Genomic DNA, 14546 nt, shown 5'->3' with positions numbered 1-14546 from the left:
TTGTTAAAATGCAGATTCCCAGACTTCATCCTTCCTTTTTTGACTCAATAAGTAAGTGGGGCCTAAGAATCTAAATTTTTAAAATACCACAGGTAATTCATACATAGGTGGCTTATGTTCTAAACTTTGAAGCATGTTGTCTGTCCTGATTTTTTGAGATTCAGGAGTAACTCTGTGGTCTAAGACAGTCACATGACTTCATGCTTTCCTTTAATGCATGAAGTCACAGTCTATTAATTAAACAATAGCATTTAATTTAAAATATATAGTGAGAACAAAAGACTTATTTTTGTACATCTAAGGCAGATATCATTTATCTTATTTTTGAAAGTTCTATGGTAATGTTGTGCTTTTTCTCCAAATAATTGGCATTGTGATGTTCTTCTATCTTCATTTTTTAATGGTTGAATATGATTTCTCTCCCTGTTTCAGCTTCCTATTTAATCTGCTATTGCCTGTTAAATCAGCTTCCCTTCATGGTAAAGACTAAGGCTGTTTTTGTTAGATTAAACATTATTTTTTTTTTTTAAATCTGACCCAGCTTTCAGCTCCAACTACTTAGTTACATCATCGGTTGGGTAACAAAAATTGCCAGGATGTCTCCCAGTGGGAAAATCAATTCACGAAAGAAGCCTAGTGCTGTGTGTTGGACTATAGAGCATCTCTTTTTCTTCCTCCGAGCGTATCTGTCTCAGCACACCTGGGTATTCCTCCCCAGGGCTAAGAAGAAGTTCGAATTGCCCCGCTCTTAATTAGCAACATCCCTTTCCCCTGATATTGCAGGTGAACATGATTTATTCTCTTGTATGTATTCCTAAGAGAGAAACTCGCTGAGAAAAGATGCATCATTGTACGATGAAGAGGAGGCCAGTGGTGAGGTGCTGGAGAGGTAATTTCTCTCTATTGTTCTAGGACGCTTTTAAAATAAATGTTTCTCATGACATAATCCAACATTCAACAAGGAGTTAGAAATGCTCTTGTTTCGTGAATTTTGATGTTTGAAGGATATATGCCCCCCCCCCCCACTCCTCCTCCAACATTATCTCTTAGGTTAGCCTTTGGTTTAACTCAGTTGGTCTTAATTTGTGTATATGGTATCTCACAGAGGGCATAGCATGTATGGGCTTCAGTAGGTCTATAAAATTTCCCAAATTTGTGCCTTTTTTGGAGGCAATCTTTTAAAATTTTCATGAGGTTTCTCTGTGGAGTGTATGATAGCAAAAGATTTTAAGAACCACTGAAGTAATGGCCTCATATGTTGCCCTACAGAAAATCAATCCTGTGTTGCAATAGTGGTATTTTTCAAGGGACTCAGTTAATTTCCATAGGAAGCTAAACTTAAAAGGGAAGGTTCTTCCTCTTGAGGAGAACTCTTATTTTAGAAGAACTGCAAGATGATCCGAGCCCCTCAAGAGCCTAAGGGGCCATCTACCTCTGAATTAGATTCTGGGAAGCAGTCTGTGATCATCCACAAGAACCAATTGCAGGGTGTTTTAATTGTAATTAACTCTCACACTCAATTTTAAAGTATAACTTTTAAAGTGCATTCTGGCTGTTGATCAGTTTTTAAGGATGGGAAAAGAGAAAGTGGATATAGTAAAAAGATACAATACGTAAAAATTTACCCCATCCTTCTCCTACCCTATGAAGCTTTCTAATACAAAGATTCTTTATTTTAAAAACAATGCTATAGTCAAAAGGGCAGGTTAATGACTCTCGTGGCATCAGATTTCAAATGGACACTGAAGAGAAATAGGGGATCTTAATGATACCTTAACATTTTTTCATTAATATTGACTAGCTGAGTCTACTTTTACTAAGAAACTAAGAAACTACTAAGAAAGTGACTTTGCATATCCTATAAAATTTAGACTGATAAAATCAAGAGTTTCAGGTTTGTCACCTGTATAATGGGAATAATGAGACCATCTTTTGGACAGGAATTATGTGAGGATTCAATAAAATAATCCAAGTGCATGATTAGAACAGAGCTTGGTATGTGTATATACAAAATATGCTTGTTATGATTATATTACAATATCTTTTGAATATACACATTGAGAAATGCAAAAATGAATTGCTTGGATTAAAAGTTAATTGTCTTCTATTTTTTGTTCAATCTTCATTGGATTAGAGTTTTTCATGCCTTGTTGAGTTTGACAGAGTGAACTTTTGGCTAAATATATAGATGACAGGATCCTATCTTAATCTTTGCTTATTTGCATGGTTTTTCCTTTATCTTTTTCTTCTCTGATAGCTTTATTTCAACTCCATATTTTTCTTGTTCTCCTGCCGACCTAAGAAATTTATCCTGTATTCAATTTCCTTAGTATTCTATTTCTTAGAGTGGAATGAGTTTTTAAAATTATTGTTACTAAAGCTGGCAAACATTTTGTGCTACTATGTAAACAATGCTAGGTTTTACGCCTTTCTGATATTTGTACTTCATTGGGGCCCCTTGGAGATTATTGGAATGAGGGACTCTACTGATAGCAGGCTGGGACACATTGAGAAAGTTATTTGAAAGACCAGCAGCACTTTCAACCCTGGCACTTTATAGAAACACTATTATGCCCCCCATAGGCTTGATGATCACACATTACAGAGACATTCGGGGCTTGCTTCTGGTTCCAGCCTGCCTGGATTTTGTATCCCAGCTCCAATTTACAGGCTGAGTGACCTTGAACAAGTTACTTAATCTCTCTGTGCCTACTTTTTCTCATCTCTAAGAGAGAAGAATGAAGAATACCTACATCAGAGGGCTGTCATAAGAATTAAAGCTAATACAATGCAAAGTACTTAGCCTAAAAAATACCTGATACATGTGCTTTGATAAGAGTTTGCTCTTATTATTTCTAGAACAATTCTAATTTCAATTCTGTTTTCACAAAATACATTTCTAATCAGAAATGAATCATTTGTCAAACCAAGTATCTTGACTCTGGGCACTGATTTATCAAGACATCTTTCCATATGAAAGTCGGGTTTTGTTTTTTTCTTTATCTCTTATATTCAGATGAGAGGATCAAAGACTTAAAATTAAAACCTGAAGTTTCATCCATACAGTGTTCATTGCACTCACTACTCAAGAAAGTATGGGCATATTATGATCGTGTTTTAAGATCACAAAAATACCTGAAGCCATTCTTCTCCATTGCTCATCAGAACGGGCAACAGACAGAGGTGTTTCCACTCAAGGAAAGGGACATTGGCAGCACAGCAGGGGGGTCTTGTTCTAGAGAAAGATGAGTAGAACAAGGAACAGGGACACACTAAATCCCACCATCACATTCTGTTAGGTCTCAACCTGAGTACAACCAGTTTCTTTAGCTTGAGAATTTCCCTTCCAATTTATTTCTCCTGTGCCTCTTTCTTACATGTGTAGAGAGATGGGCTGAGCAATGATAAATCACTTGCCTAACATTTTAACTCAAATCACATTGAACTGCCCACTTATGTGAGAACTGTACCACATGCCAAATGTATATGTCTAATCCCAAACTCTGGAACACTTCCATCCCTAACTTTACCCTTTTCTCCTTGCTCAGGAGTACAGGAGACAGTTTTCTGGGTAGAGTCTTATGTCCATTACCTGATGAACCAGGCTACTGAGGTCCTGCCTATTTAGCAGGAAACGCTTGATGTTAAGACTCTGGCACATTCGTATAGCATGTTCCTAACAGAGATTAAATATTTACATGTGAAAAAGAAGAGCATTTGTGGCTGCTCCACTTTGGGTTAAATTACAGGCCTATCAATCTTAATGCTGTGGAGCATGAAATCAGGAAGTATTTTTCCCTCCACAGAATAATGTACTGCACAGTTAGGTGTATTTTGGGAGCAATGCTTCTGCATGGGAGGAAAATATAGAAAGGACAACACACAAACTACAATGAATTCAACCAAACTTCCAATTATGACTTCTGTCTTAGTTCCTATCATGGGTTTTCAATCTCTGCCCTCGGGCCTGAGGCTGATGAATCACACCCATGTTCCTCCCATGAAGCTATCACTGAAGTCGCTGACGTGTATCTCTGTAACAGCAGGAGAATATGGAGATGCCCAGATTCTGGTTCCAAGACAACTTAGACAGGTTTTATGGTGGTGGTTCTTTTGTTTGCTTGCTGAGGGAAGACCAGGATGGAATTAGTGATTTGATGGCCATATTTTTGCAAGGGTGGAAGACTTTGGTCCCCATTACTGGGACCAAACAGAGAGAATATATATTTTTTTCTCTTTTTGGTTTGTTATTGAAATCATTAACTGATATATGGCAAGGCATCTTTTTATAATGAGAATTGTTGGCACATAGAAGACAAAGCCAGTCTTGATATGTTGTTGCTACTAAGAAGGGTGGCAAGAGAAGCTCTAGAGCTAAGGCAGCACAGCACAGGGGGCTACTGAGCACCTGAAATGCAGTTAGTCGAAATGGACATGTGTTGTGTGGGTGTATTACAGACAACATTTCATAAACTTAGGGGATCCCTGGGTGGCTCAGTGGTTTAGCACCTGCCTTTGGCCCAGGGCGTGATCCTGGAGTCCCAGGACTGAGTCCCGCATCGGGCTCCCTGCATGGAGCCTGCTTCTCCCTCTGCCTGTGTCTCTGCCTCTCTCTGTGTGTCTCTCATGAGTAAATAAATAAAAGCTTAAAAAAAAAAGATGTCATAGACTTAGTATTGGCTCAATTATTTTTATGTTTATTTGCATGTTGAAATGATAATTTTGGATATATTATGTTAAATAAAATGTACTATTAGAACTAATATCATATATCTTTTTTTTTTTTTTACTTTCTAAATGTGGCTTTGTAGAAAATTTAAAATCTTACATGTTGCTCCCATTTGTGACTTACATTATATTTCTATTGGACAGCTTCTCTAGACCAAATCACCTGATTCAACAGCTCAGTGTTCCGAGTTAACAATCTTAGCTGAAACTAGTACCAAAGAACACTTCTTAACATACTACAACTCAGAGTATCGTTTGTATTCTTGTAGTTTGAAAGAAACAAAATGACTTACTCCAGAGGACTTCCATGGTGCAAGTGCTTCACATTTTCCAAATGTCACCTGTTGAATATGCACATAATCACAAAGACTATTTTTTTTAATGGAAATTCTGGAGGCAACATAGTTCTGTTTTGTGAAGATATGAGTTCTACCTGACACACACAATGCCATTAGTTCATGAATAAGAGAATTGTTTAGAAGCAATCATTAGACAATGTGAATTGAGGTTGTGCCTCTGTGTGTGTGTGTGTGTGTGTGTGTATACACAGATGTTTTTGAGCATTTCTTGTAAATCTTCCACAGATAAAAATATCAGGGGATTTCTCTATTAAGATGGTGGTGACACAAAATGGGATAAATAAAGATACATTTGAAAGTTAAGAAACAATGACCAAGTAATGTGAATTAGCTAGCTATTTGCATAGGTTGCATTATCTTAAGATAACTTTTAAATTAACATTTGATTTTAAAATTCAGCTGAAGTTGAGCAACTAACTGGAACCATCGTTTTAACATTGGTTAATTATAATGTATTGCCTCTGTTTGGTGTACCAATCAAGCAGATGATGTTTGGTCCATACCATAAGCGAGAATGTGTCAGATATGATGGTGTTTTTAGGTGACTATAGACTTCATTGTTCAAGATCCTTTGCATGTTCTGAAGCAGGGAATACACTAGCTAAGACCTCATGTTCTGCATCATTTGAAATGCGCATAAAATGCCATGAGCTGGGTCAGACAGCTCAGTCACATCTCGCAGAATTGCAGGAAGTTTGTAATTAATACTCAAAATAATTTTTACCTTGTACCTGTTTTAGAGATTTAATAATGACTGTTTTTCAAAATTCTTCTGCATCTTTTTAAATGCAAGTTTTATTTACTGCTTTGGGGGAGATTAAAACCTTAAAATAACACACTGATAGCAAAAGGACATTCAAAAAGGAGAAAACATACATGGCATAAAAATATAAGAAACTGAATGATAGGCTTTGGGAGCTGTAAATTCTAATTGTGGTTTGATGGTAGATGAACAGTTTATTTCTCTTACCTGTCAAAGGTTGATAAACTCTGTTATCTAGTTCCTGGGAATTTTGTGAAAGAGAACTAATAAAGCTCCCAAATATTAAACCACTTGGCCCAAATAAAAGTTCTATATAAACCAACAGAAAAGCAGTGACTGATGAAATGAGAAGTTTCCACCTCTGCTTTACGCTCCAGTGAGATGTGAGATATGGTTAGAGGATGACAAGCAAAGGAGTTTATTAAAGAGAGTCAAGAACAGCCTGCCTCTGAGTTGGTAAAATTCTGAGTGAACTCAAAGTAGAAAATCTACTTTAATTTCACTATAATTAGTTGACACAAAATGATCCTTTCTCCCCCCACCCCCCACAAATTATATGTAAGGGCCAATATATAGATTTAATTTCCAAATATTAGTATATTAATAATAATAAGAAGTATGTATGAAGACCCCAAACCCCAACATATCCAGTAATACAAGATCCTAGGATATTATAATATAGCAAGAATAGAAACTGTAGAAATCAGTTGCTGACATAAGAGAATATATAGTGTTCATGCTTTCCAGGAACCCTTATGGTTAAAAACTGAAAAATGGCTGGGGAAGAGGCTAAATGCAATCATATAATAATTACTGAATTCCTACCATGGTCGGCATTGTGCAAAAATCATGGGCAGTCCTCATTCAGATGGGGGAATCATAGCAGAAGACTATTAAAAAGTACAAGATAACATGTAATTAAATATGCACTTGTGTGGTAGAGTCAGATGATATGATTGAGAAAACAGAGCATTATAGGCAGAGGAAACGGGAATAGCATTTAAAAGATCTGGAGTATAAAAGGCTAGTATCCAAAATCTATAAAGAAGTTATCAAACTCAACACCCAAAAAACAAATAATCCATTCAAGAAATGAGCAGAAGATATGAATAGATATTTCTCCAAAGAAGACAAACAAAGAGTTCAAAGACACATGAAAAAATGCTCCACATCACTCAGCCTCAGGGAAATACAAATCATAACTGCGATGAGATACCACCTCACATCAGTCAGAATGGCTAAAATTAACAAGTCAGGAAATGACAGAGATTGGCAAGGATGCAGAGAAAGGGGAACCCTCCTATACTGTTGATGGGAATGCAAGCTGGTTCAGCCACCCTGGAAAACAATGTGGAGGTTCCTCAAAAAGTTAAAATAGAGCTACCCTATGATCCAGCAATTGCACCACTGGGTATTTATCCAGGACACAAACATAGTGATTAAAAGGGGCACCTGCACCCCAATGTTTATAGCAGTGATGTCCACAATAGCCAAACTATGGAAAGAGCCTAGATGTTCAGCAACATGGAAAAAAAAGATTCCACTGTATATCTACACAATGGAATATTATTCAGCCATCAAAAATGAAATCTTGCCATTTGCAACGATGTATGAAGTACATTGAAGTACTTCATGGAATGAAGTAGAGGGTAACATGCTAAGCCAAATAATTCAATCAGAGAAAGACAAGTATCATGTGATCTCATTCATATGTGGAACTTAAGAAAAAAAAAACAGAGGATCAAGAGGAAAGGTGGGAAAAATAAAATGATGAAATCAGATAGGGAGACAAGCCATAAGAGACTCTTAATTATAGGAAACAAACAGGGTTGCTGGGGGGGAGTGGGTTGGTGGGATGGTCTAACAGCGTGATGGGCACATCATGTGATGAGCACTGGGTATTACATAAGATTGATGAATCATTGACCTCTACCTCTGAAATTAATAATACACTCAATTAATTGAAATTAAATAAAATTTTTAAAAATTATAAAAAAAATAACCTGAAGTAAGAGGGACAACAATGAAATCCAGAGCTAAAGGAAGCTCAGTCTGGACTCTGTGCTTAGTATGCAGGGAGAGGCATGGTGGGTGTGCTAAGTGTCTTAGAATCAGAATGCCCTGATATGACATCAATGCCCCAATATGAGCATTGGTGTAACTTTTGGGGAAGTGTCTTCTCCAAGCCTCATTTTACCATTAGTAACTAGAAATAATAAAAGTCTTCCCTGCCCACTTGAAAAGTTGTGATTGATTAGATGATCCATAACTACACTGAAAGCAGTGGTTTGAGTTTGGAGAGTGGAAAAGAGGTCAGTGTAGTGTAAATGACAAGACAGATATTGCAGAGGTGAGTGTGCACCAGATCTTGAAGAGCTCTGGAAGCTCTGCTTGGAATTTGGAAATTGGCCTGGAGGTATAAGGAAGCATCAAAAATTTAAGCAAAGGAATGATGTGATTAGATTTGCAGTTTGCAATTTACAATGACCACCCACCCACAGGATGGCAAGTGGGTGGCAGGTAGATGGGAACAGAGGAAGAGAAGTAAGTAAACTGGCTGTTGCAATGATTTAAGTGAGAAAATGAATCAAGACTATAACGTTTGTGAGATACAGTGGAGGATGTCTTTGTGAGCTCTTCAAAGAGAAGAAAACTCAGGCCTTGATGACTGGTAAAAAGTAGGGCATTAGTGAGATTAGGCAGCTAGAATGACTCCCAGATTTCTGTATTGGGTGAGTTGGTGGATATGAGAGAAGCACATTTAGAGGAAGAGAGAGAGATCATAAGTTCTGTTTGGAACTTGTTGGATTTGAGGTGATTGTAGAACACTGAGGGAGAATAATCTAGTAGAAGAGTGGATGTAGATGTCAGAATGTCTGTGTCTGGTCAACTACAGCTCAACGCACCATAGGACCCATTGTATTTAGCATAACAAGAGAGTCCTGGAATCTTCACACATTGCTGGTGGGAATGTAAAATGTTACAAACATTTTGGAAAACAGTTTGAAAAATGTTAGATACGGCAATGCCCACTGACCCAGAAATTCCAATCCTGCATGTAGGGAAATGAAATAGATATTTATGAAGTAAAAGTACACATTCATGCAAAATCTTATATGTGGATGTTCACAGCAGCATAATTGATAATAGTTAAAAAGTGGCAACAACCCAAATGTCCATTGACATGGGATAAACAGAATGTGGTGTATCTATACAAGGGAATTTTATTCGGCCATAAACAGGAATGAAGGACTAATGAATGCTACACCATGGATGGCCCTTGGAAACCTTCTACTGAAGTGAAAAGAAGACAATAAATAATAAAAAGGCCACATACGATATTTTTCCACTTATATGAAAAAGAGCATTGAATTTTTAAAAAATAAGAAGAATGTGATATCTCTAGTATGATACCATTTATGTGTAGAAGAGAAGGATAAGAGTGGGAATTGGGATTAAAAAGAAGTAACAGAATAGTAACAGACTCCTGCACAAATAGATGACAGTAGGCCATGACCTAAGGGACTCTGGCACAACAGGACAGACACAGGCTCTAGAACCAGATGCCTTCCATTTACATCTTTGTGCTGCTACCTCACGGACTGGATCATGGTGATTGGGCAAGTTCCTTAATCCTTCTGTGCCTCAGTTTCCTCACTTCTAATTGACAGTTGGTTATGGTGCCTACCTCAGAGGAGTGTGGAGAAAACACATAGCTTGCTATATGCCTTAAGCAGTGGCTGCTATGGGGTATTGCTTGGACTCACCAGACTTGGAGGACTTGCCCTCAACTGCTGGGAAGCCCTCAGCTGTCAACCCCCATCAGGAATTGCCTTGCCTAAAGACAGCTGCCTCATTCAAAGTTACCCTCCCTTTCTGGATGGCCAGCACCCTCACCTATGATACTGCAGAAGTTGTCCCAGCAGGGGACAACTGACTGGTTGTCTGCTGGAGGAGCCTCTGATGGAGCAGCTTCCTCTTGCTCCCCAAAGGGAGGCACAGTCCAGCTCTCTCTACACTTCCCCAAATGTTGAACCCACGAACATCCCTAACCAAATCCCTGCATTTAATCTCTGCGTCAGGTCTGTCTGCTTTCCAGGGAGCCCAACATGTGGCAGCAGCTAATATTATGATCTGAGACATATGCTTAATTCAATTCTCTGGGCCTGAGAGTCCAAAATAAAAAAAAAAATACATAAAATGAGAAGGGAGAGAAGAAGATAAGGAAACACGAGGAGAGACAAGTGTTTAAGAAAAGAAACAGATTTGAAACAGAATGCTGTAGACCTTTCGAAATGAACAATAGATATAATCCTGGAAGTTAACACCCAATGGGCAAAATAAAGTGTGACTTAGATGCAGTGGATGGAAGAAATTAACTGGAAGAGAATAAATTATGAATAAATCACCCAGAATATAGCAGAGAGAGTTAGACAATCTTAAGAAGTTAAGAGACACGAAACAAAACTGACATCGGTCTATAAGAATCAGAGTTCAAGGAAAAAGCAGAGAATGGGGAGAGGCAATACTAAAAAAAAGAGGGTGGCCGATAATTTTTCAAAAGTGATGCGTGGTACAAATCTTTAGAATGAAGAAACACGTCAAGTCCTGGTAGGATACATAAAGCGCCCATAGCCATCTCATGGTGAAACTGCAGAACACCAAAAAATAAATAAATAAATAAATAAATAAATAAATAAATAAATAAATAAATAAATAAAAACAAATAAATAAATAACCTTAAAAACAATTTGGGGGAAAAGGCTTATCTTTAAAAAATGAACAATTGCCATGATAGCAGAAATCTCAATAACAACAGCCCAGAAAACAGCAGAATGACCTCTCTGATTGGAGGGAAATTTACTGCCGGTTGAAATTTCCCTGTCGGGCCCTTCCGTTATTCAAGACTGAGGGAAGAGGAAGCCTTTTCTAGATCAAGAGATGATTTACGTGCTCCCACCCCCACCCCCACAAGCCCTATTAAGAATGATTTGGGGAAGACAGTGAACTGAGACCATTGCTGGGTGCTGTCGTGCAGTAAGTCATTTAGGTCAGAGAAGCTGGCAGGCATCTAGGTTGATGCAAGCAGAGACCATAACACCGATACGGATAATCCCTGTACCACGAGATAACAGCAGGAGTAACAACAATAACTGATTTCAGATGGCTGAAAATTGTTTTAAAATGGTGAATCGACCATTGTTAAAAAAAAAAAAAAAAAGAGCGAGAAGCCAGAAGCAGACTTTCCTACTTGTTCTTTGTACAACAAACTTGCTGGTTGGTATGCCATCGCGAAACCATTTACCCAGGACAAGGACCTCTTGCTATACACAGATGAGTGTCAGTTAGGAGGACTTAGAAAGCAAAATGTTGGTTCTTGGTCTACCATTGACTCAACTAATCGTTAAAAACTTCATCTTCTCTTCTGACGTCAGGCTCTATGACGAAAGAGAAATAGATAATACCTGTGCCCTCGGGTCTCAGTTTCCTGACATGAACTTCAAAGTTTCAAGAAGTGCACCATAGATCTTTAATGACTGTATCATTTGCTCCTCCATGAGTCATTCCAAGTGGGTAGCGATCACTGTCTGATGACTTCTGGCAGGCATTCAGCCTCAGATTGCATACGTGCTCCAGGAAGATGGCACAGCTCCCAATCTGCTGCTTCGTCAGAACTCTGCATGCTCACCTCCCCCGTCCTCCTCCACCAGCCAGCAAACAGGGTGTTCCCACCTGGGTGTCACTCCTCTCTCCCTCTCCCCACCCCGAGATACCAAAATTCATTTTTCATAATTGTTAGTGTCTACGGACCTGAGTGTTCCATGCAACCAAGAACGAATGGTATCTCTTCGGAGTGTCCTATTATCCGTAAGAAGAGACAGTGCGGTCCCTCAGGAAGGTCATGGGTGAAGGAGTGGACAACCAGGGTCTGGTTCCATTCTTTCACTGTAGAGAAATGAGAAATCCGCATCATGGTAAGACACAGTCTCAAGTCTTGAAAGAAATTGCAAGCTTTCTGGGGTCAGCCAGAGGCTATGCCCATTCTTTCTCTTCTTGTGTGCCCCCAAATATAGCCAGGGTGCACACATGTTCCTTTGCCCTGAGCCATGCATTAGTGGGAAGGCTTGTTGAGCACCAATAGATGTAATTTTTTTTAAATAAACAGTAAAGTTGCACGTATATATAGTTATATGAAAGCCTTCATCATTCATCTTCATCCCAGAAGATACTTTATTCTTCCTTTTTGCTGTGATGTATATCCCTCTGCACTCCTGCCTACTGGCGCTCCTTGACTTATCCCCTTGAAAACGTTTTCTTTTTTGCTTTCTTCCTGGGATTTTCCTTCCCTTCTAGTCTGAGAAGCTTTCATTGTCGTTAATAATCTGGAGTGATGAAAGGTGCTATTTGAGGCCTTTTACCTACCTGCCCCGTTAGCAAGAAGCTATAAGCTAGTGCTTGTCACAAATAGAATTGTTTGACCACCTCAGGCGGAAAAACACAGGACATTCCCTGTCTCTTCAGAACACTGCAGTCTGTGCCACTGTGTTTTTTTGTTTATGTCCTAACTGAACTCACATTTTTTTTTTTAAAGTAGGCTCCATGCCCAATGTGTAGCTTGAACTCACAACTCTGAGATCAAGAGTCACATGCTCTACCGACTGTGACAGCCAGGCACCCCTGAACTCACAATTCTTAAGGTTCCCCTGAGGATACTCCTGGGAACTTATTTGTCTTATCCCACAGCCATTAAGTTCTGGGGAGAAATTTCAGATTGCTGGACATCTCAGGATATCTGCACAAAGACCAGATATGTGTGGGTGATACTTATTGCACTGACTCATAAAGGCAAACTCACTCTCCATTATAACTTGATTGAGAGCAAGGTGGACTTTTACTCTCAACGAAGAAATGATTCATGTCCACAAACTAGCAAGTTATGCATTTATTAATGGTTAGTGCACGAACTAGTCAAAATTATATTTAAAACACACGAAGTGGGCTTTTTTTTCTGTTTTAAAAGTAATTGCTATTCACTGTAGAAAATTTAGAATGCGCAGAAAAGCATAATGATGAAAATAAAAATATGCGAACCTCCAACCTTTGCCCACAAGGACAATAGAAACTTTACTGGTAGGAAAGGTGAATTTAAAGTCAAGCATCATGGGGTCATCTTCCCCTTGATACCAACCCATGTAGCCTGGCCATACAATCGTGCTCTTCACCCCTCTCTACTGGCAATACTCTCTGACATGAGTGCTGTGGGGCCCTCAAATAATCATAATGCTAGTATCAAAGTTACAGCGAGGGTTTAGATTGACTTAGCTCTTACTCTGTGCCAGGCGTGCTGCAGGCATCAGCTTCACTATTCCCATGATAAGTCTTGCAGGTTCGTAGTGTCGTTATTCTCATTTTTAACATAGGATCCTGGGGCTCGGCGAGCAGTACACTTGCTCAAAATCGAGTTTACACAGCTAGTGAGCAGGGGCACGGGAACTCAAACAGACCTTTGACAGACAATCTTTACTCTTGGGACACTTAATGACCATTTACGGCTTTATTGAGCTATTGGAGCTGGAAGGGACCTCTGCAGTCACCCTTTCCAAATTGTTTCTTTTATAGAAGGAACAACTGAGAATCAGAGGTATGGAGCAAGTGGCCAAAGGAAATAGAATCAGTTAGTGCCCATGATCTGTGCCCTGGCATCCTGGCCGCTGCCTGGTATTCACAGGACTGAGCTGGGCTCCTGTAAGGGTCGAGGTGGAAAGGGTATTTCTGACCACTGGGCAGTTTCTTTCAGGGGAACTCTTTTATACTAGTTCCAAAGCATTATTCTCTCTGGTCATCCTTGGTGACTCATACAAACGTTCTGCTGTTTCATTTACTTTTTCATATGGTCTAAATGTACCCAGGAAGAGTGTAGATTAGCCTGCAGGCTGATAACCCCCAATTCTGAGGAACTGAAGACAACAGCATCTGAAAGCCCATATTCCAATCCCAGAGTCATGAGCTGGACTTTTGACTCTCCAGTTGCAAATATTAATCCACTGTGCATGTGCAGGGATAAATCAACAACAAGAGAAACTGGCCTGAAAACCACGTCCCTAACCGTGGAGGGGAAGCCTTTTTTTTTTTTTTTTTTTTTTTTTTTTAGTGCAAAATAGATGAAAGATAGCAAACGCTTTAACCTTAGCTCTGGTGAGAGAGATCCAGGTGAAGTGTCTTCATTATCTGCACAACCGTGGAATTCTTCTACTTTCTATCCATTTTTCAATCAACAGAGGCTCCTGGTATTGAAGAGCAGAGTAAGGTACAAAGGCAGAGGAACCAGGCAGTAAGGGAAAAATTTAAGGTCACAAGGTGAACCGGTCTCAGAAGCCAAGAAAAGAATTCCAAAGGAATCATCTGCAAGAAACAATGGATTCTGTCTTTTCCAATGTTCCGAATGGACAAGCCCATGTTGGGCAATCTCACTGCTTTCTTCTTGAACTCCTTGTTCTCTGTCTCTGCGTCTCACCCTTTTACCTCTTACACAACATATTTCTTTAACCTCGCGCTTGCATTGAAGAGTAGGGGAAAGGCCCATAAAAGCTATGGCTCAAAATTCTTGCCACTAGAGTATCAGGAGGGTGGCCAAATATTCCCATTGGCTGGGCGTCCCATTGAGCCCCAATGCAGCTATCATGCCTCCCGAACGC

This window comes from Vulpes lagopus, chromosome 8 (genome assembly GCF_018345385.1).
Source record: "Vulpes lagopus strain Blue_001 chromosome 8, ASM1834538v1, whole genome shotgun sequence".
NCBI lineage: Eukaryota > Metazoa > Chordata > Mammalia > Carnivora > Canidae > Vulpes > Vulpes lagopus.
The sequence above is the reverse complement of the archived record's forward strand: the minus strand, read 5'-3'. Positions refer to the sequence as shown.